The sequence below is a fragment of the Nicotiana tabacum genome, chromosome 7 (assembly GCF_000715075.1).
Source record: "Nicotiana tabacum cultivar K326 chromosome 7, ASM71507v2, whole genome shotgun sequence".
Taxonomy (NCBI): Eukaryota; Viridiplantae; Streptophyta; class Magnoliopsida; order Solanales; family Solanaceae; genus Nicotiana; species Nicotiana tabacum.
The window spans coordinates 125,006,568-125,031,100 of record NC_134086.1 but is presented as its reverse complement, the minus strand read 5'-3'; the positions used below and the strand labels follow the sequence as shown (position 1 = coordinate 125,031,100).

The following is a 24,533-nucleotide window of genomic DNA, read 5'->3' as shown; positions in this document are numbered from 1 at the left end:
AAAATGAAATGTGTTTAAAACTTGATGGTATCGGGCCCATATTTTGGTTTCAGAGTCCGGTACAGGTTTTATATGTGATTTAAGATGAGTCTGTGAAATTTGGTAAGAAACGGACTTGAAATGACGTGAATCGGATCGTATTTGAGAAAATTGGAAAATTTGAAGTTCTTAAGAAATTTCATGATTTTTATGCTAAATTCATAGTTGTTGATGTTATTTTAGTGATTTGAATGCACGAGCGAGTCCGTATGATGTTGTTAGGTTGGTGTGCATGTTTGGTTTGGAGCCCCGAGGGCTCGGGTGAGTTTTGGATAGGCCATGGGGTAGATTTTGGACTTGAGAAATTGCATGCTTCAGTTGTTTCATTTGCGAAGCCTGGCTCACAAATGCGAGGGCTGAGTCGCAAATGGGAAACAGCCCAGGCCAGCCCTTCATCGCAAAGGCGATGCTCCCCATTTGGGCCTGTTATCGCAAATGCGACTGTTTGTTCGCAATTCCGACTTCACAAATGCGAAAATTTCTTTGCAAATAAGAGCTTAGCAGAGCCTGGGTTCGCAATTGCGATACCTGCAACCTGTAAGTTCATAACATAGACGCATTTTCAACCATTTTTCACATCTTCTCAAAACATAAACTCTCTAGGGCGATTTTTCAAAGGCAAATTCTCTTCCTAATCGATTGTAAGTGATTTCTAACTAGTTTTCTTCAATACTTAACATCTTTTCATATGATTTCAACTCAAAATCAATGGTTTTCATGGGGGAAATTGGGTGTTTTGGGTAGAACCTAGGTTTTTCAAAAATTGAGGATTTGGACCTCAATTTGAGGTCCTTCAAAACAAATTATATATTTGAGTTCGTGGGGGAATGAGTAATCGAGTTTTGGTTCGAACCTCGGGTTTTTGACCATGTGGGCCCGGGGGCGATTTTTGACTTTTTGAGCAAAACTTTGGAAAACTCATTTTCATGCATTAGAATTGATTCATTTAGCATTTATTGACGTAATTATGTAATTTGTGGATAGATACGAGCGAATTGGTGGTGGAATCAAGAGGTAAAGCGATAGTTGAGACTTGAATTATGTTCGTTGCATCGAGGTAAGTGTTTGGTCTAACCATAGCTTGAGGGATTAGGAGTCGAGTCCTATTTGGTATGTGGTGTTTGTTGAGTACGACGTATAGGCATGGTGACAAGTATCTATACGTTGGTGTCAAGCATGTCCGTGAGTCTTATATTGTGATTATTATGACTCTGTTGTATTATTCATGCTTTGGTGATGATTTCTATTATTGGGCAAAGTTCGTGGAAGTAATTGTGAAATTTGAACATTGAGGAGCGTTGGCTCAAGTTGTATAATGAAATGTGAAAGTATAAGTGGTAATTGAACCTTTTAGAGCATTGGCTCAAGTTGTGAAGTGAATTGTGAAGTAAAAGTGAAAAAAGAAGAGAATTATTATGTGGCCTCCCTTGCCGGGATATTGTTGCTTTTAATGTTATCTCCCTTGCCAGGATGTTGATGTCTCTTTTGATGTTGTTCCCTTGCCGGGACTTGATTGTTGAACTATTGTTCCCTTGCCGGGATTCTTATTGTAATTTCATTTATTCCTTACCCTATTGTTTGTGATTGTTGGTTGGGTGAGGAAGAGTGTTAAAGCACGAAGGGTGATGCCGTGTATTGTTTTGGTGAGAGAGTGTTAAAGCACGAAGGGTGATGCCGTGCCGCACGATGTACAATTTCGTGCCGATTATATTGATTATATGGTGAGGACGAGAGTAAAAGCACGAAGGGTGATGCCGTGCACATTTTCATTACTTGATTGCTTGGTGAGGACGAGAGTAAAAGCACGAAGGGTGATGTCGTGCACTTATTGATTCCTGATTCTTTGTTGATATCTAAGATATGTTGTTCCTTTTAATTACCTATTGTCTTTCTATTTTTAAGTGATAGTTTCCCCGCAGCGTGCTTCCCCTGCCATACTTGACTGTATATTACTGTTCTTCTTTTCCGTTGTATAGAGTTAAATTGCACAAGTTTAATTGGTAGTCTGGTCCTAGCCTCGTCTCTACTTTGCCGAGGTTAGGCTAGGCACTTACCAGCACATGGGGTCGGTTGTGCTGATACTACACTCTGCACTGTGTGCAGATCCCGGAGCAGCAGTTTTTGGACCGTAGATCAGGTGGCTGCCTTCAGTCCACACGGAGATCCAAGGTAGTCCTGCAGGCGTCCACAGGCCCTGGCGTCTCCCTCTATCCCTTATTCCTGTTTCATCTACTTATTTCGGAAACAGTGTATCTTTTATCTTTCAGACTTTGTATGTAGTATTCTTAGACTGTCTGTGAAACTGTGACACTAGTTCTGGGTAGTCGATGCTCAAACAGTTGTATTAGATACATATTTCAGATAGTTTACTGCATTTCTTCGGCTTATTGTAAATTCCGCTGTCTACACGTTATTGCTTCATAATTGTTAGCGAATATAAAATGGGTAAAAAGGTAATTTGTTCAAACAGTCAGCTTGTCTAGCTCATATTAGTAGACGTCATCACGCCTCCCGAGGGCTGGAAATCCAGGTCGTAACATTCATATCGTCTTTAATTTATTAATTTCTTTTGGTAGTAAAGTGTGTGTGTGTATATATATATATAGGGGGATTTGTATCTATACCCGTTTTTTGGGTCACGTTTTAACTTGTGCCTGTTTTGCAAAAAAAAATACAAGCGTACCCACCTTTTTGCGTCACTTCAACATACTGAGCTGAAGTAGCAAAGGCAATCACGCAAAACTTCAGCATTCTAGTAGACGAGTCCGAAGTAGCAAAGGCAGTGATGAAGGGTTTTTTTGTCCTGGATAAGATGCTGAAGTTATTTAGTTCATTTGTAAAAACTTAAGCACTAAAATAGCTGAAGTGTTTTTGTCCTGGATTCATTAGTTTTGTCATAAAGCTTTTTCAAAAACTTCAGCAGAAAATGCTGAAGTTATTTAGTTCATTTGTAAAAACTTCAGCACTAAATAAGCTTAAGTTTTTTTTGTCCTGGATAAGCTTTTTCAAAAATTTCAGCAGAAGATGCTGAAGTTATTTAGTTCATTTGTAAAAACTTCAGCACTAAATAAGCTTAAGTTTTTTTTTGTCTTGGATAAGCTTTTTCAAAAACTTCAGCAGAAGATGCTGAAATTATTTAGTTCATTTATAAAAACTTCAGCACTATATAAGCTGAAGTAACATTTTGAAGGAAGAGTGAAATATAAATGGCGAAGCTTAAGTTGTTAATAGAATGAAACTTACAAGTTAAAACAGAATATTCACTGGTACACAACACCTTGTAGTGTTAGTTTTCCCTCTTTTCCTTCCCTTGTAGTGTAACTTCCAAGACCAAACACATATTGGTAGGAATGGACTTGGATTCCACGTTCCAAATGACAAACCATTTGATCTATAATTTGAGTTTGTATTTTACATCTAATTTTTTTAAATATAAAACCAAACAAGTATAGTGGATTTACATAGTGAATGTGGAATACGTAAGGCAAAATTCGTCGGTCCAAACAGGTAAGAATATGAATTTAAGAAGAGATTTCAGAGTACAAAATTGTAAAATGACATTTAATATCATCTCCAAAAAAAGGCACTTCGGTAAACATGCCAATGTTAAAACCATAATGAAAATTTCTCTTAAGATGGTGGTAGTATTAGAAAATTAATCATAGTGCCTTTCAGTTATTAATAGAAGAAGAAGAAGAAGAAAACGAAGGAGGAGAAAGGGGCTGAAGTTGTTTAAAAACTGAGTACAAATTAAAACTTTAAAAAAAATAGGTATAGGTTAAATGGGGGCGACCAAATAGGGCGCCCCGTGCAATTTTTACTATAATTGCTTACTAATATTAATTAGTTTTTGGTCGCCCCGTGCAATTTTCATAAAGACTATCCATCAAAATATACAGTTAAAAATATTTAGATATTATATTTCAAAACTATCATAGAATAAACTATTTGATTCTCTAATTATTAAATATTATTTTTCAAAACTATAAAAAAAAATAAGCTATTTGATTCTCCAATTATTAATATATACAAGTTTATGTATGTTACGAAAGATTTTTCACATAATCATTTAACAAATTTAGCATATCACAAATTGAATTGTTACTAGTGATATGAAGTAGGAAGTCAATCTGTTTGAATTTAGTTAGTTGAAGTCCGTATACTTTCGTTTATTTTTTTTTGGTATACTTGTGTATTTAGATTACCATATTTACACTAATTTTAGTTTCATAGGCTTTCAAGGAATAGGAATCCGAAAAACAAAAGGAAAAGGGAAAGAAGGAAATTATCCTAATAATGGAAAAAAACAACCTATACATTGTTGTCTCCTCTACGATGGGCTGCAAGTTTTTCATTGTTTCTTTCAATTTTCTTCCTAGCGCTTTTGCAACAAAATAATGGCAACTAAAACCATAATTCCCTCTTCTCTTCTCATAATACTACCTTTAATCATACTAGTAGCTTTTTCTTCCACTGCCGTCTCCACCAGAAAACTACTCCTATCATCAGCTCCTCCGACGTCACAACCACCAATATCCCCCAATAATAATATTATTACCACATTATTAACTAATTCCAATGAATTTAAAGAAGAGCTTCTTGGAATGAAGGATGACTTTGTTCATTGTAATTATTATTATTATGGGTGTCATCATCATGGTCACGGCCGATTAAGCAAAACCCGCGATGAGGTTTTTGCCGTTATTGAACTTGTGATTGTCGCTATTACTGTGGTCTGCCTTCTGTTGTGTATAGGCTTTTGTCTGTTGGAAAAATGTTGTCTATCATGAAAACAAAATCAGGGTACCTTCATTTAGCTTAGGAAATCTTAGTATTTACTTTATGCATTGTACTTAATTTTACAGCTTGTTTCTTTATATTGTATCGTATTGTTACTTTAAATAAAATGTTTGTTTTTATTATTACTTAAATTTTATTGTATCGTCTCGTTTAAATTCGTCGTTCTATAACAACGAAAAATGTCACTTTATGGAACGACCGATTTGGTATGGTCGTGTCGTTTCCTTATTTTTTTCTCGCATCTTGCATTCAATATTCACTATAAAAGCCAAGTTTTTCTCAGAACTGATCTTTATGTTATGTTATAATATATGTCTTCTATAACAACACTTCACTATAACATCCAAAAAATATTGAACAAACAAGGCTATTATAAAGAGGGTTGACTGTAATCTTATTTTATTCTTTATCCTATCTTTTTATATAATCATATTACCTCTACCTTATATTTTCTTTATAATATTGCAAGTTTATTCTTCATATTCTTGGTGCATGATATCATAAAACGACGGCAAACAATACAATCTCTCCAAACATTGTATACATCTAAACAATACAGTATAATACAATACAATACAATACAATACAATACAATACTATACTATACTATACTATACGATACGATACGATACATGCATGATACATAACAACCATCCGAACAAGTTGTTAATTACTAAGTACTGCATGTTTAATTTTCTTTTAGTTTTACGCACTTCACTTGAATGGAATGATCAGTATTAGATTGTAATTATGGGTCTTGCACTTTGGATTATTTGGAGTATTTACCTGTCCCAACTAGTTTGGATAAAGAAATCTTTTTGATATACTAGTAGGACTGGGCATGTATCTGGATATATCGGGTAAAACCAATAATCTGAAATGTTAATTGTTTATTGGGTTATCGGTATCGGGTTATTGGGTTAACGGTTCGATAACAGTTTAGAATTTTTTTACTATTGGGTTATCGGTTCGGGCCTCGGTTTGCCAATTTTGTTAATAGGTTAACCGATAACCCAATAAGAATTAATAAAATTACGACTTTCCCCTTAAGTATATACAAATGCTAGGGCTTCAGTTCATTCTCTCGTATTCTTTCTCAACCGCACTCTTCAGTTGCTTCATCTTTATTCTTCACGGACCTTACTAGTTACTCCTAGCGTAAGTCTTTAATATATTATATGTGAATTCTTCTCTTTTTGCTTAACTCCAATGAATTGTCTTCTCTTTTTTGCTTAACTCTAGATTGAGTTATCTTATCGGGTAAACCGATAATGATCGATATCCGATTAACCGATACCCGATAACCGATATACTAAACCTATAATATTCATAATCGAACCGAACCGACTGATGTCCACCCTACACACTAGTACTAGTAATATTTCTGAAATCATCATTCTCACGCAGTAAAGTAATACTTCCCTTTTTTTCAAACAAAAGTCAAAACTGTAGAAATAATTTTCTTTCTTTTAGAAGTATAATATCATGTCATATAAATAAAGTAGTCTATTGTATAATATTATAATATACATTGTAAACTGTTGACGCAAAATTTATGTGAATACGAAGCTTTAAAAAATAATAATTCAAAACGCCCTAAGAACTCTTTCATAGACATAGCAAACCCAGGATTTGCTGCAACTAGGTTCAGAATAGAACCTTTGTGTGGTCCTGCTTGCAGCAAATCCTGGTGTGATATAAAGGGTGTCTTTTTCATTTTGGTTGTACTCAGCTGCTAGATGATATCAGCTTTAACATATATTTAAAAATCTTTTACTCTAGTATCTCAATAGTCAAGTTCGATTATTCGAGTTATGATGATACCTGACCATCTCGATGAAAAAGTAGAAAATAGAATGATTTGAAACGAAAGATGGAAAAACACCAAATTTTAATATTAATTCAAAAAAAATAAATATTTTCTCCATCAAATAACCTCTCTAATATTATTAGAATATTTCATCTTACTGCTCTTATATCATATTCCCTACAAGGTTAACTGGGTTAATTGCCCAACTGAATAGGGGAGCGCAAAAACTAAGGATCAATAAAGACCATGTGCAATCTAAGAACAAGTAGCGGGGATAGCTCAGTTGGGAGAGCGTCAGACTGAAGATCTGAAGGTCACGTGTTCGATCCACGTTCACCGCATTCTTTTACTTTGTCCATCCTCCAGATTTCTTAGCCCTTTCATTTTCAGGTGCTTATGCAATCATTTTGGTTAACCAACGAGAGAACGCCAAAGAAAAGTGTAATGGTTGCTAAAAAGCAATTTGGTCACTAATTAAAAAGGTTTGGAATCTTTGGATGACGCAATTTAGTGCAACTGCAGAGGCGTGGAGTACAATATCGCATGCATTAAGGGTTCCCCTATAGCAAAACTAGGAATTTTTCCAAGTGTTCAAATTTGGAAATATTTTATATACCTCTAAAACGTAATATTTTACCTATATATACGATGTAATTTTTCGACGAACCGTTGTGACCGTGTGGTTTGTTTCCAATTTTCAACATTATAATTGGTATCAATCTATGTAAAAAAGGTAGACATTGCAAAGGGTGTCCTTCCTTTTAACTTATACCCATTTTGTTTTTCCGTTAGCATCTGTACCCGTTTTTTTGTTAAAAACATTTTAAAAAGATGATTTTGCCCTTCTCTAATTAAAAAACTACTGACAAACTACAGGACAAAAACTTAAGCATGTTTACGCTGAAGTTTTAGCAAATGAACTAAAAAACTTCAGCTTGCTTAGACTGATGTTTCGGATAAAACTCAGGACAAAACTGTAGACTGCGGCACAAAAATTCAGCATGTTTTGGCAAATGAACTAAATAACTTTAGCATGCATTAGCAAAAAGTCTTTAGAAAATTACATACTGCCAAACAAAAACTTAAGCATGTGTAGTCTGAAGTTTTAGCTAATGAACTAAAAAACTTAAGTATGTTTAGTCTGAAATTTTAGTAAATGAACTAAATAACTTCAGCATGTTTTGTCTGAAGTTTTAGTAAATGAACTAAATAACTTCAGCTTGCATTAGCAAAAACTCATTAGAAAATTACATACTGCAAGACAAAAACATAAACATGTTTAGTGTGAAGTTTTAGCAAATCAACTAAAAAACTTAAGCACGTTTAATCTAATGTTTTAGCAAATGAACAAAAAACCTAAGCATGTTTAGTCTGAAGTTTTAGCAAATGAACTAAAAAACTTAAACATGTTTAGTGTGAAATTTTAGCAAATGAACTAAATAACTTAAGTATGTTTAGTTTGAAGTTTTGGCAAATGAACTAAATAACTTAAGCATGTTTAGTCAGAAATTTTAGCAAATGAACTAAATTACTTTAGCATGCATTAGCAAAAACTCATTAGAAGATTGCATACTGCAAGACAAAAACTTAAGCATGTTTAGTATAAGTTTTAGCAAATAAATTAAAAAGCTTAAGCATGTTTAGTCTAATATTTTCACAAATGAACTAAATAACTTCTGCATGTTTAAACTGAAGTTTTAGCAAATTAACTAAATAACTTTAGCATCTTTAGACTAAAGTTTCGGATAAAACTCATGACAAAACTGTAGACTACAGGATAAATAACTTCAGCATGCATTAGTATGAAGTTTTAGCTTCAACGCGAAACAACTTCATGCTATATTAACATGAAGTTTTAGCTTCAACATGAAATAACTTCATGCTACATTAGCATGAAGTTTTCGCTTTAAGGTGAAACAACTTCATGCAACTGTGATTGTACAACTTGAACTCCTCCTCCTCAACGGTATTGGTACAAAAATAGTAGCATTCTTCTCGCCAGATTCCCCATTACTGTTGTTGGCATTTTCAGCTACTTTCTTGACATTATCTTTTGAGTCTTTAGAACATATAAACCCTTCAGGGCTAATCCTGTATTTGATAACAAATATTTCTTTTCTCACTATTTCTCCTTCTAATTTCTTCTTTTCTACTTGCAAGGTATTTGGTTTGATTTCTTGATTTGTGCTTGAAACTACAAGAGGAGTAGAAGTACTAGCGCTCTTCTTAAGGGAAAGGAAAGGCTTAAAAGTTGGTACAAATATAAGGTACGACTGCAAAAGAGGGTGGTTCTCGGAATCATTTAATGGTATTTTAAGCCCACTTTGGATATAAAAGTTCAGTGGCATCCAAAAAATCACTAAATGGCCGAGGTGCCATGGTCCAAGAGAAACTTTTCCCCATATTAGGCCCAATATTGAATCCAACAGATGGTATTTTCCTCTTCCTCACTCCATTCCAAGGCAAGCTCCTGTTGGATCCTACTATTCCTACTATTCTTATTGAATTTAAGCAACTCAGAGTATGAACACTGTATCCTTATCCCCCTCTTGCCCTACTTGTTCCCTTTTTCCTTTTTTTCTCTTTTCTTCTTTTTTTTTCGATGGAAATTTCTTTGATTTCTTCATCTTTATCTTTTCTCTCTTTGTACAATCCCATTTTTATTATTTAGTTAAATTATGTATTTGCTATCGTTTTCTTTTTTTAGGTTTCAAAATTCTTATCTAAATATGATAAACCACATAATGTCATTTTTTTCTTGGTTTCGATAAAGCATGAAATATTTTCTGTGTGGTTATCACGTATTTATTTATCCATAAAATATTTTGTAAAGCGAACCAAATTAATTCAAAATGAAACTGTATCAAATTAATTCAAAACGCTTGAACCGATATATAGTACATCCTAATTCAATTTTCTCGATTAGTGATCGGTTTGTATTAAGTACAGTGACATGCACCCATATCCTGAATCCGTCTATGATTAATACATTACTTGAGGTGCAATTAGGGGTCCTTTAATACAATAACACTCCAGATGCACTTCAAACAAAGGAATAACTGAAAATAATTGATTCCTATCTTGTCGAAGTTTTCCAGTGATCAAGAAGAACCACTTCGGGCATTTCATATCCAATAGGTGGCAGATTTGTTGTGAAATAGAATTAAAATAATAAAACAAAAAGCATCTAACAATATCGACGGCTCATGGTAGGGGTAAAGAAAGAAAGAGGTGTGAGAATGGAATATTGTATCAATTGGATACTCCATAAAGCAGCACTCTACCCTTATGATTCTTTAAAAATATATTTACTATCTGTTTTTTTGTTTCTTTTCCCAAACGAATATTAAAAGTGGACGCATGTATATTCTGTGAGTATTATTACTATTCTTTTTACTATTTAAACTGCAATAATTAAAATGGTACAAGTCAACTGAAACATGAAAGTGGCATGTTTTTATAGTGGCTGAATGACTCATGCCTTTTCGGTTTAGTACTTGCATTAAACTAAATTACTAAATTGAAATAATAATTCAGAAAATTACAGTTATAGAATGAAGGACGCTACATTCCAAGGTATAAAAGAAACGATAGAGTTATTCAATAATAAATTGATTCACTAGTGTAATGACTCCAAATCATGGAAGCATTAAACTCGCTCGCCTTAAATAAATTATAAGACATGATTGATTTTTTACTTATTACTATCATAATTTATTTGCTTAAAGATAACTTAATTTAATCATCATTTAATGATGTAAAAGTTGGTTAGCATCTTTCAACTGATCGACAGCCTTCCAAAGATGAATGATTTTGATTTTTCTTCATTTTTATTAAATGAAGTAATGAAGTGACATGAATGTTATCATATCATAGGCGTAAGATCATAATATATCATTACTTAAAGTCCTTGGGATATTGGATTCCACCTCAATTATTTGTTATTTTCAATTTTGTCCAACCAAAAATATTGTCTTTTTTTTTGGCCTAATGATCCTATGCCTTGGTTTTACGAGCATCATAATAGTACTCCTTTGTTCACTTTTACTTGTTTACTATTCTAAAAATAAATTTTTAATTTTACTTGTCCACTTTCCACTACTAGAAATTCGAAAAAAAACGATCACAAAAAGCGACCAAAGTTGGTCGCTTACAAGTCACAAAGCGACCAAAAAACGTCCAAACTGGCTTGGTCGCTTTACCTTAGAGACCAAAATTGATCACTAACTTTGGCCTCTAAGGTAAAAGGACCAAATATTCCGGGTAAACAATATACCGACCAACTTTGGTCGCTTTAATATTTTAATAATATAAATTTAGTGACCAAAGTTGGTCTCTATATTTAAATTATATTTTTTATTTATTTAATATTATTCAAAATATAGCGACCAACTTTGGTCTATAAACCAAATATTATATTTTAAAATCTGGAAAATAGCGACCAAAATTGGTCGCTTATTTCAAGAATTTTATTTTTTTTCAAACATAAGTGACCAAAATTGGTCGCTAATTTCCAGATTTTTTTATTAGAATAGCAACCAAAGTTGGTCGCTTTTTAGGAAATCTGGGTTAATTAGCGACCAATCTTGGTCACTATTGCCCAGAAAATATTTTTTTTTTAAATAGAAAAGCGACCAAAGTTGGTCGCTTTTTTGGGTATAATTTTGGCAGAAACTGCCTGTTTTGGCAGCTACACCACCTTCCAGCATACCGAATTCCCTAAATAACAATATAATTCAATTCATAAACTACAATTTCAATACCAAAATCTCCACAAGAACCCAACACCACCACCACCACCACAACAACAATGCCACCACCACCACAACAACAACACAATTCAAAAAACACATTAAAACCAATAAATTAAAGTTCAATAGAACTAACAAATTAAACTAAGTTAACGCTTATTACACCTAGTTCAAAACCGATTCTATTTGTCTAGTTCAAAATATATAAAAGTTAGGGAGTGTTTTGTACAATATCATTATCATCACCGTCTGATGAACTTTCATCACCAAGACGGTATACAGAAGGGTCTACTTGTCGAGGACGGGAAAAACGATCACGGGGAGGACGGGAGGAACGAGCACGGGGAGGACGGAAGGAACGCTCACGTCCAAGTCGAGCCTCTGGCGATGACTCACGAGACCGGGGAATTGGAAAACCTCCAGAAGCTAGGAGAAATTTGAGCTGCTCTTGCATGCCCTGGTACTGAGCTTGCATGCCAATGTACTGAGCATCTCTAAGCTTTTCGCTTTCCTTGGCCGCTTCTAGCTCGGATGTGAGCTTTGTTACAGTCTCCCGCATAACGGAGAGGCTCTCCCCATTAAGTTGCTCGCCTTGCGAGGAAGTCCCCATTCCTTGCATTCCACACTTATAGCGATGCAATTTCTTAGTAGGAAGCCCGTATACCTTCCCCCATTTTGAACCGCCAGTAGCCTTCGTCCACATTCTTTCAGCATCCTCGTCCGAAGGTTAGATTAGCTCGCCCGACTCATTAGGTGGCTAACTGCGTATGAATTCCTCCATGTAAGCTGTGAAGTGACCATATAAGAAAAATTACATTGAATTAGTATTTCAAAATTTATATAAAGTAAATCAAAATACTTAATAAAAAGTGAAAACTTACATGTACAGTCGAGGCTCGGCCCTCGACCCAATTTTCTTAAACCGTCTTTTTTTTCTCTTTACAATATGAGTCTCATTGAATAGCTCATCTTGGTTCATTGGACGCCCCAACTTCTTTTCCTGAAAACTCATAAATTTTAGTTAATAAACAGAATAGATATACTTTGAAAATTAAAATAAATTAACCAATTACGTACCAATCTTCTTTTTATTGTCCCTAGGCTGATTGCACCTCCAGTGTGCAAGGATCCTCCCTTCTCAGATGCACGAGGTTTCTTTTCTTTTTCGCTCTTCTCTAAGAACTTTGCGGTAAGCCATTGCCTTTGCAAATCCTTCCATAAATTCTGAAGCAACCAGTCAGGCTTCTGGTTCAACTTTCTAGCTTGGAGAAACTATGCGACAACCGCTTGCGAGCTTTGTGATGAAAATTAGCAGCCACTTACGCGCTATAGCGGTGTTCCCATACACACTTGCTCTGTATTTCAAAAATTAAATATTATATGGAAATATCATAAATATAAATAATTATACTGCTTAAAAGAATATTTATACCTTAAATTGATTGAAGATTTGCTCCTTCAGCGAGAATGGAAATTCACTCCAAGTCGCATAAGGGCCATCATAAAGCTTTCTGGTGGCTTTGGTGATTATCCTCGTAGTAATATTACTCGGGATGAACCTGCAATTTAATAAAAAAACATTAATATTGTTGATACCCAATTTCTCCCTATATATTTTCAATATGTAAAATAACTTCAAAATAGCATATAAAGGCATACATAAGCATGTCCAAATATTTTATTATTTTTTTATAATTTTTAAATGTTTAAATTGATTTATTTTTCCCTCTTTTATCCATAAAATCTCAATAAATATTTCCAAAATCAGTATTTTGATGATTCATTTATGGTATTTCTATATTTATGCCAAAATATGCCAAAAATAATTTTCACGTATTTTTACAATTTTATTTAGTATTTTTAAGGCTAAATTGCACATAATTGCAATATTAACCATTTTATGGTTTAATTGTGTCTTATATTCATAAAATTGAGGTTTATATTTTTAAATTATTAATTATGTGTTATAAATCATTTTAGCCCTTTTAATTTAGTTTTTAGAAATCGTTTACTATTTTTATAATTTAAAAAAAAGGGAAAATTGGCTATTTAAATAACAGCCCAGTTGTATTTAAATTTTGGCCTAAATTGAACCCCAATTCCCCAGCCCAATTCCAAATTAAACCTGACCTTAGCCCAATTTTAACCCTACCCAAACCCGGATTCCCCACCGACCCTTTTAATCTAGGCCGTTGATCATTCAGATCAACGACCACCATTCACCCTTCCATAATTAAACCCAAATGATCCCTTAACCTAATTCATTTCTCACCACCCGCCGCCCTTGAATCCCTCTCCTCTCAGACTCTCTCTGCAACTTCACCTAAACCCTAGCCGCCGTCACCCAAATTCCCCTAATCCCTTTCAATTCCTACCTAATCCATGGACTCCCATAGCGGTTTGAGGCATGTACTCGTCTCCTATGTCTACTGGTTACCTATTTTTATGGTTCCATGGACAGATCTCAAAAGGATCTAGTCCAGTCTTGGTTCAACTTCCACCTATGGCCTTTTTCCGGCCATCCATGGTTGTTCAAGTCAGATCCTTGACTTTTCCGGCTAAATCGGTAACTTTTCAAAGTCTTTCTCACTTTCTCTGGGTTCTCTGAAACCCTAGCTTTAAGAGCTTTTTGATTTTTCTTTCATATCTGTCTTAGATATGTATACGTTATGAACTTCTTGATGATTTCCAAAAGGTTTTTCGATTTTCTTTCAAAGTGACTCTTCGTTTTCAAATTAGGGTTTCTTAGACTCTTTTCAAAAGATCTTTTCTCCGATTTCCAGTGATGTTTTACTATGTTTAAACGATTTGCTTATATTTTTTTTCTTCCATATGGTTCCTCGTGTTAAAAACCCTAAGTGTTTTGGTTTTATCCGAGTTCTAAAGATGCCTTTGTTTGTCTGTGTGTACACTTGTTTCGATTAAGTTCTTTGTATTTGAATCCCTGTTCCTTGTTTGACTTATCTAATTCTGAATTTTTACCTTTTCAACTCGACTATTGTATGAACCATAATTCCTTATAAATCTTTTCTTCACTTATTGCTATAGGTTTAAAGACCTTTGTTGTGTTGATCTCCTTTACTAGTTACTATGTTTTCTTCGCTTTTGATTCTACTTGACTACTCGACTCTGTTGACTACTATGCTTCGAGTAGATCTCTTTACCATTGAATCCTAGCTTACTCCTGCTACTACTGTATGTTTGTGTTGCTTCTTTTGGCAATATGATTGGCCTTGCATGTCTGACGCTTTTGTTCATCATTCTCTATTTATATGGCAAAGTGCAGAATCATGTTTCTTTCTTGATTGATCTTGATTTTCTCAATGTTACGACTGATTGCAAAAGGTTCCCTTATAAACCCAAATTTGTTTTTACTCATTTTTGTTTAAATTGATTGATTCCCTTCCCTTAGTTACTGTGATGTTTTACCTTGAATCCTTTCCCAAAATTAAGTACATTTTGTATTTAGACTCAAATATTTACCTTATACTTTTACTACCCCCTTATATGGCAAGAATCAATCTGTCTCAAACTTATTTCTTTCCTTAATTAACCCTGTTAGTTTCCGTTTAAGCAGTAATCCCTTGATTAAAGGGAAGTACTTGTGTTAATTGATTTTGATTGTGATTATTTCCATGTCTGTAATGAAACCTTACTTGTTACCTTATTCTTTACTCTTTTCTTTAAACACACGAATAATTGAGTTCAAAAACACACTCACTCACTCAAAAACTCGCTCTTTCTTTACTACTACTTGTATTACTACTTTATCTAGACGGGTGAAAGCCAAGGCTAGACTGTGGAATCCTTCTTGCTTTACCTTTCTGCACCTTGCTTTTCTCTACTGGTATGTCCTAGTTAATTTTAAAAATTTCAACAACAACATGTTTCTAATTGTTCCAATTTCTCTCATTCTTGTCTATTTCTGCCTGTGGTTCTGCAGTCAAGATACATTACCAGCATGTTATAATGTATCCCCTTCCCCTTTAGATTAATGCACTCCCCTACATGTGTTCCAAGTCATGGTGTGTCAGTCACTTACTGTATACTTGTTGTCTTATGAATCCCAAACCCCCATATCCCCTCTATGTGTTTGTGTTCTTTAGGCTGGTTTGTGACTATGCCAGCATCAATTGTTGTTGTGCATGTCAAAACGAAGACCCATACTGGGGTTATGTGTTTACAAACAAATGTCTGTGTGTCCCCAAGTCCCTTGACCCCTTTGTGTGACTACTGAGTTTTGAGTTTCATTTACTATTATTGATTTCAAACAATCCTGTTACTGATTGCTTTCAAAATGGACCATCAGTCCAACTTTTCAAACAAATCCCTTTCAACATGTGTTCTGTACCTTCACCATACTTTTAGAATCTAGGTTCTGTCCCTCTTGTGTGAGCCTTGCCTTGGTACCCTTGAGCTCCATCTAAACTTGGACACACATGAGCTGGCCTTTCCACACTTCACTTACTCTGTTTGGCTATGCAAGTCTGGGTGTGAGCACTACTCGGGATCCCTTGAGGTCCTTAGGGAACTCTGACACACCCAAATATGAGAAAGGTTTTGGATTAATATTGGCATTGAAGTGGTCATTACATAACTCGGAGAGGAAGTCAAGATCAGGCTTCCTTTGGTTGTAAATTTTTATTCTTACACTTTTGTGATTCAATCATTTGGTCTGTAATAATTTGTAAACAATTATGGGGTTGGCTAGTGAAAAGTGATGGGAAATATGCATGTTTTAGCTATCAAAAGGGTAGAAAGCATGATATTAGATTTATATTCTTACTTGCGTAATAGAATCCATGCTTAAGACGCATCTCATGCATTAGAGATCTTGTTCCTTAGGATTTACAATTACTATTTTCAGAACGTTACTTCACTAGCATATCACTTAGAGATTCCTGCGCTAAATGTGTTAATAACCAGTGTTTCTGCAATCATGTTCCTACTGCCCTGCACACTTAGAGATCATGTTTTAGGCTAAACAACATTAACAAACGTGTCATCTTTGCATATTTTGGGAATCATGTTTAAATATTGGTGCATATAGAAATCCTGCTTAGGATTCTGCATAAATGTCATTCTGCATCCCTGTGCACTAGGAAGCATGCATATAGGGTCCAAATAGCCTGTTTAAAATTTGTTTACTGCTTTATTGCATCCATAATCAGCATGCCCATAAGACATCGCTATCACACTCCTAGGCAAGCCTTAGGTAATAATTCAAATGAAATTGAAACTGCCTCTATTTAAATAGCAACTGCTACAACCAACATGCAAGCCTGATTCAGACTTCTTATCTGAGTTATGTAATGAATTTGGTTCTGCTTCAATAACTCAAACACCCTGCTTTAGTCTTTTAAATTCAGACCTTAATTGTGTCTAAGTCGTGCTATTTATATGCATTATTTGTGGAGGTATACATGAGCCTTCTAATTGCTTACATGTTTCCCCTTTAAATGCAGTCCTACGTGTTTTTGTATGTCACCTTAGCCTTTTTACCTTTGAAACCTAAGAGTCAGCCTGAAACCTCCTTCTTATAGGAATAGTAGTCCTAAATTCCTCCGGGACTGATAGAAATGGGACGGGTAATAGAATGCAATAGAGGTCGAGACCAATCCGCGCTTTAATACTTTCACGGGGTGGGAAGGCTAGATATGGACATGATGATCGGTGCGCTAATACCACGTGTATCCCCTCTTTTGGGGAGTGTCATACCAGGTATTGCATTGAGGTGATCCATATTACAAACAAATCTAGGACCCCTTTTACATTTACAAGCATGTTTAGATTATAACTCTTTTCAAAACCCTGCCTTTCAATAATTGTTTGCACTTGTGTGTTTAACTTAAATCCCCTCTTACTTGAGCCTTATTTGATTACTTGCTAATTGCACCAATTCACAAAAACTATCTGGCCGGGAACCACACTAGTGGATCCTGAGGGGTGCATAACACCTTCCTCTTGGGATAATTTCAAGCCCTTACCCTATCTCTGGTTATCAAACATAGTTGTAGTTGAACCTTATAGGTGCCCTAACACACCTTAAAATTGTTAGGTGGCGAATCTTCAAAATACCTAATTCCCAAAAGAGAAATGAGTCATTACACCCCATGAATGTCAAAACCCGAAAACTCATCTCCGACGGAAGGGAGAAAAAGGGGGGCGCGACAGCTTGGCGACTCTGCTGGGGAAATTTAGGCTTTTACCATTTCAGATTGTTCTTGTGAATTTGTATCTCCCTTATGTGCAATTACTTGTTTAAATTTCTTTAAGCATTTAATTTCTTTTTCAACTGCAAAACTAACATATCTTCTTTGTTTCCTTCTTTATTGTTGCTTTAAATTATAAAACTGATGTACGTGCAAATACATGTCAACATATTTTTTTTAATTATTGCATAATCATGCTCAACATCATACTCCACTCGTTCCAAACAAATACTATAGAAACGCTTTTAATGAGTGGTTGCGCTCTTCCTATATCATTACCCCTAAATTCGTAAAGGCATATTTGCGGTAAAAATAGTCGATCAGCAGTGCGGTTGACAGTTCCGTGCCTTCCCCCTTGAGTTGTCTGCTCAAGGGTACCAGTCTAAAACCCCATAGAAGCCTTACTCTGTTAAATTGTGCATGCATCATGGTCAAACCTAGTCGGGTCAGTTATGTTGTCTGCATAATGATCCTTTAAGATAGACATATCCAAAAGTCCACTGGGTTTCCCTAAACCCAAACGGACGTCATCACATTATGTGCATTTATTTGGAGAACTAAATGCTTCATATTAATTGTTGATATTAAATAGTTGAGTCTGGTGGGGGTAAGGGCCTAATCTTGTTTACCTTACTAAAAATGAGGCACGAGGTCCGGTATGATTAATACAACCCCGCTCTTGCTAGACTGGTGGAGGAATCTTCCGTCAAATGACCAAATCAATAAATGGAAAGAGAGGGCCGTCAAAGCTAGCAAAAAGTTGGAATATCTGGAATACAGTCTACTGGAATTGGAAGGAAAAGTGAGGAAGAGAGTCACCGACTGCTAGAACGCTGAGGGAAACGAAGGAGAACACTTGACAAAGGCATTTTTACTGGTGAACCTACGCGAGCTGGAGGATTTGATCAACGTGAGCATTCAACCTGAGGAAGGTTCTTCTGGGACCAAGTAGATAGGAGTTTATCTTTTTCACTTTATAAATATAATAAGGCCAATGACCATTAGTGACTTTTATTTCTTACTTATTTAGTGTCGATTTGGGATTCGTCTATTTTTTATCAATAAAATGAGGCATTTAGCATTCTAAGTTCTCCAAATCAATTTGTCGCTAGGCCTACCTCGGGCACAAAGAGGTTCCCAAATTAGGACACGCTCTACATTCCCGCACTACGTGTTTAAATATTGCAATACTTTTTATAATCCTCACTAACTTGATTACCTTTTTATTTTTTGTTTTGTTTTATTATTCCCCTCCCCAAGGTTAGTTCGTGCACTCTGGAATCATTATCGTATTTCACAAGATCCAGGGGCCCTCCACTCACTCCTTCTCTTAGTCCCATTAAAGGCAAGAACCTCCAAGGAATCGCTAAGCCCGTAAAACTTAAGAAACATGGCACTACCTTCGGTTTGGAATATGATTACACCTGGGAAGAATTGAACAACTATCCACTAGAGCAGCCAATACCGTGTCTGGAGCAGACTTTCCAACAGGCCGACATTTTTTATGGGTCAGATGAAGAAGAAGCACTTGCAGCAGTGAAATACTTGTTCCTAGAAGGCAAAGATATGGGCTGTTGTGTTGTTCTCGAGGAGGGGGAGGAAGGCCCTTCCATACATGCTGTAAGCAAATGGGCACGCCTCAATAATTGGACCATCAGGACAACCAGATCCCGATGAGCCTCGGGGTAGCAAGGCTAAAACAATCATTATCCATTGTTTTACTAAATGATTTTCTTTTCGCATTTTCAATTCCCGCAATAAGATCTTCAATGTTCAAAATAGTTATGCAATTTATCAAAGCATTTTGAATTTTCTTATAAATCAACACTCATTATCATTTTCTCTCATTATTTTACTTATACAACATTACTATTACTTATCTTGATGAACCAATGACTGTGACATACAATGAGACAACACAACAAACGGACATTGATTCAAAGAAAGATGACATACCTGACGAGATTGTCAAAAAATTTGAGAATTTTGAGAACAAACCTAAGTCCAACCTGGACGAGACCGAAATTGTCAACCTGGGAGATGCAGAAAACGTCAAGAAAACACGAATCAATGTTCACCTATCGCCATCAAAAAAGAAAAAATACACAGAATTTCTAAAGGAATATGATGACATATTCGCCTGGTCTTGTAATGACATGACTGGTCTGAGTACGTCTATTGTGGCTCACAAACTGCCTACCGATCCAACGTGTCCACCGGTAAAGCAAAAGCTCAGAAAGTTTAAACCCGATATGAGTCTAAAAATCAAGGAAGAAGTTACCAAGCGGGTCAAAGCTAAGGTTCTTAGGGTAGTGGAATACCTGGCATGGTTAGCCAACATTGTGCCAGTGCCAAAGAAGGATGGGAAGGTCAGAGTCTATGTCGACTACCAGGATCTCAACTGGGCCAGTCCAAAAGACGACTTCCCTTTGCCAAATATATACATCCTAATTGACAATTGCGCCAAGCATGAGCTGTAGTCATTTGTAGATTGCTTCGCTGGTTATCATCAGATCTGGATGGATGGAGAAGATGATACATACAATATCACCAGATTAAAGCCGAGCAGGTCAAGCAAAGCCAGCGGGGACACGAAATAACCTCCCCCCTTACAAAACTCAAGATTTTTCTTTGGATGCAGGATTGCAAAATTTTTAAACACACTACACACCCATGGGACATGCATCATTCGAAAATACAACTCTCTGAATCATTGCACTTGCCAACATTTACTATTAGCATGCACAAGTAATGCTCCGCAGTCACAATGCTCCCAGTAATCACAATGCCGCCATCTGCTATCATCTAAGAAAACTCCGCTGTCATTTGCTATCTTAGTTCTTGCATAAGGCTCCGCATCTGCATTGCATAAGGCTACTATTCTGCCTTCCAATCTGCATAAGGCTACCATTCTGCCTTCCGAGACTAAACATTGTCTCCATCTGCACCTACATTGCATAAGGCTACTATTCTGGCTTCTAACTTGCATAATGTCTCCATCTGCATTTGCATTACATAACGCTACCATTCTTCCTTCCGAGACTAAACGCTGTCTCCATCTACATTTATGCATAAGGCTACCATTCTGCCTTTCGAGGTTAAGCTCTACCTCCGTTTGCATTCACATCTTCGCATAAGGCTACCATTCTGCCTTCCGAGACTAAACGTTGTCTCCATATGCATTCTTGCATAAGGCTATCATTATGTCTTCCGAGGTTAAGCTCTACCTCTTTCTGTATTTGCATCTTTGCATAAGGTTCTCATTCTGCCTTCCGAGGCTAAGCTTTGCCTCCAGTTTTCTTTGAAATTAAGCGCCACCTCAAGCACTATTTATTTCGCTTTTCTTACGGGCTAAGCTCTGCCCTTCAGATCGCAAGACTAAGCTCTGTCTTGTCTGAATCATACTACTATATCCTTCATGGGTATCGCTAACTCATCTGAAGGCTTCATCGTTTGAAGGCACCATCTTCATACCCCGAGAACACCATGTCATGGCCTGGTGATCTCTTTCAATCTTTTGCATATCATTATTTAAAGACATTATGGTTCGAAAGCACCATCCTCATAGCCCGAGAGCATCATTTCATGTCTTGCTAATCATTTATAATACGCTTCATGGCCTAGGACATCATGGTCTAAGGACGTCATCCTAATCGTTCAAAGACAACATTCATAGTCCAACGAGAATTTGCATCATGTTTAAATTTATGCACATAATACGCTTGTATTGTTTCATTGCAGGTAAACCGGCAAGCAACAACCATCCCGGCAGGAGCAATCCCGCTCCAGTTCCCGTAGCCATATCAAACCTTAATCATTCCCGTAAACCTGTCACTCACCCCGCCCTGGATATTGCGTCCGTTCTTGAAATCGCTTCATCGGTATACTCCGCCGGTGGATCCTGAACTACATACGACCTGATTCCTGTAAAACTAGGGATATGTAGGCAGCTCAGAAGCCAGGGTGCGGACTAAATCTTCTTCAAACCATTTCGCTCGGTCAAAATTGGCAATCATATCTTTACCCGACAACTTTTTCATCATTCCCGGGTAAGGAGGGGCTACTGTTGATGCCCAATTTTGCCCTATATATTTTCAATATGCAAAATAACTTCAAAATAGCATATAAAGGCATACATAATCATGTCCAAATGTTTTATTATTTTTCCATAATTTTTAAAGGTTTAAATTGATTTATTTTTCCCTCTTTTATCTATAAAATCTCAATAATTATTTCCAAATGAGTATTTTGATGATTCATTTATGGGATTTCTATATTTATGACAAAATATAGCTAAATATTTTTTTACGTATTTTTACAATTTTATTTAGTATTTTAAGGCTAAATTGTACATAATTGCAATATTAGCCATTTTAAGGTTTAATTGTGTCTTATATTCATAAAATTGAGGCTTGTACTTTTAAATTGTTAATTATGTGTTATAAACCATTTTAGACTTTTTAATTTAGTTTTTGTAAATCATTTACTATTTTAATAATTTAAAAAGGGGAAAATTAGCTATTTAAATAACAGCCCAATTGTATTTAAATTTTAGCCTAAATTGAACCCTAATTCCCCAGCCCAATTCCAAATTAAACCTGACCCTAGCCCAATTTTAACCCTACCCAAACCCGAATTCCCCACCTACCCTTTTAATCTAGGTCGTTGATCATTCAGATCAACGGCCACCATAATGATCAACGACCACCATTCACCCTTCCATAATTAAACCCAAATGACCCCTTAACCAAATTCATTTCTCACCACCCGCCATCCTTGAATCCCTCTCCTCTCAAACTCTCTCTGCAACTTCACCTAAACCCTAGCCGCTGCCACCCAAATTCCCCTAATCCCTTTCAATCCCTACCTAATCCATGGACTCCCATGGCGGTTTGAGGCGTGTACTCGTCTCCTTTGTCTACTGGTTACCTATTTTCGTAGTTCCATGGACATATCTCAAAGGGATCTAGTCCAGTCTTGGTTCAACTTCCAGCTATGGCATTTTTCCGGCCATCCATGTCTGTTCAAGTCAGATCCTTCACTTTTCCGGCTAAATCGGTAACTTTTCAAAGTCTTTCTCACTTTCCCTGGGTTCTCTGAAACCCTAGCTTTAAGAGATTTTTGATTTTTCTTTCAGATCCGCCTTAGATCTGTACACATTATGAACTTCTTGATGTTTTCCGAAAGGTTTTTCAATTTTCTTTCAAAGTGACTCTTCATTTCCAAATTAGGGTTTCTTAGACTCTTTTAAAAGATCTTTTCTTCGATTTCCAGTGATGTTTTACTATGTTTAAATGATTTGCTTATATTTTTTTCTTCCATCTGGTTCCTCATGTTAAAAACCCTAAGTGTTTTGGTTTTATCCGAGTTCTAAAGATGCCTTTATTTGTCTGTGTTACAATTGTTTCGATTAAGTTCTTTGTGTTTGAATTCTTATTCCTTGTTTGACTTATCAGATTCTAAATTCTTACCTTTTCAACTCGACTATTATATGAACCCTAATTCCTTATAGATCTTTTCTTCACTTATTGTTATAGGTTTAAAGACCTTTCTTGTGTTGATCTCCTTTACTAGTTACTATGTTTTCTTCGCTTTTGATTCTACTTGACTACTCGACTCTGTTGACTACTATGCTTCGAGTAGATCTCTTTACCATTGAATCCTAGCTTACTCCTGTCACACCTCCTTTTTACTTGCGCCCGCGGGGGCGTAAAGGAGTTTTTTCCAATTAAAGGACAATCGAAACGGGATTTTATTTAAAGATTCAGAGTCGCCACTTAGGATATTTATGGTGTCCCAAGTCACCGGTTGAATCCCGAATCGAGGAAAAGATTGACTCTGTATTACAGTCCGCGAACCAGAAATTCGAGTAAGGAATTCTGTTAACCCGGGAGAAGGTGTTAGGCATTCCCGAGTTCCGTGGTTCTAGCACGGTCGCTCAACTGTCATATTCAGCTTATTTATCTGATTTTAATACATGTTGAACCTATGTGCAAATTTTAAATTTTTACCGCTTTTATTATTATTATTATTTTTAACGAGAATTGCACGTCGTGAAAATACATCTCGAACCACGTCACATCAATACACCCATGGTTATTGACACATTTCAACTCTGTTGAGATTAGGATTTGGGTCACATAAATGTGCACCCGAGTTTAAGAAAGTAAATTATTAAAGGCGCGCCTAAAGAGACTAGTGTATCATTATTTTAGGTAAGGCCGTGAAATTTTGCTAAACGACCCATCTCGAAGTCTAAGTAATTTTACCAACACGTATAGAGGGCCCCGCAGCTTGTGTATTTTTGTTTGTCGAGGCTCGTCTCATTCATTATTTTTAAAAGGAATCTGCAACGTCATGGAAATGCATCTCGAACCACGTCACAATCAATGTACATGTGATTAGCGACACATTTCGACTTCGTTGAGATTTGGATTTGGGTCACATAAATGTGCACCCGGGTTTAAGAAGGTAATATTATTTAAAGTACGCGCCTAAAGAGACTAACGCGGGGTTATTTTGGGAAATGGTCGTGAAGTTCGCTAAGCGGCTGATCCCGAGTTCTAAGTAATTAATACATACATTTGTGAGGACCCCACAATCTGTGCATTTTATTTGGCAAGGCTCATCTCGTTTATTTTAAAAGGACGATCCTAAAGTGACTACATTTTTTCTATTAAGTTTGTCTCTAAACACAAAATGAAGGTCCCGAACAATTGTTACTTAGCTCTATTGTATGATTTTTAAGGATGGTCTTGTGAGCGAGCCCGTTTCCTACGACCAGATTTCATGCGTTATTCGGGCCAAGTTCAGCGTTCGACTCACAGAAGCGGATTCGAGTCTGATTTAACATACACAGGCTATTGCCAATTGCTTTACATGATGAAGCCAAACCAATATTTCAACCTTTTGAGCAAATGG

General features: G+C 36.0%; 1 non-coding gene across 1 annotated transcript; it reads left to right on the top strand.

Moving 5' to 3' along the window:
• Window positions 1–6,917: 6,917 nt before the first annotated feature.
• Window positions 6,918–6,990, top strand: TRNAF-GAA (transfer RNA phenylalanine (anticodon GAA)). The gene has a single exon. It is a non-coding gene; the product is annotated as a tRNA-Phe (tRNA).
• The last annotated feature ends 17,543 nt before the right edge of the window (window positions 6,991–24,533 follow it).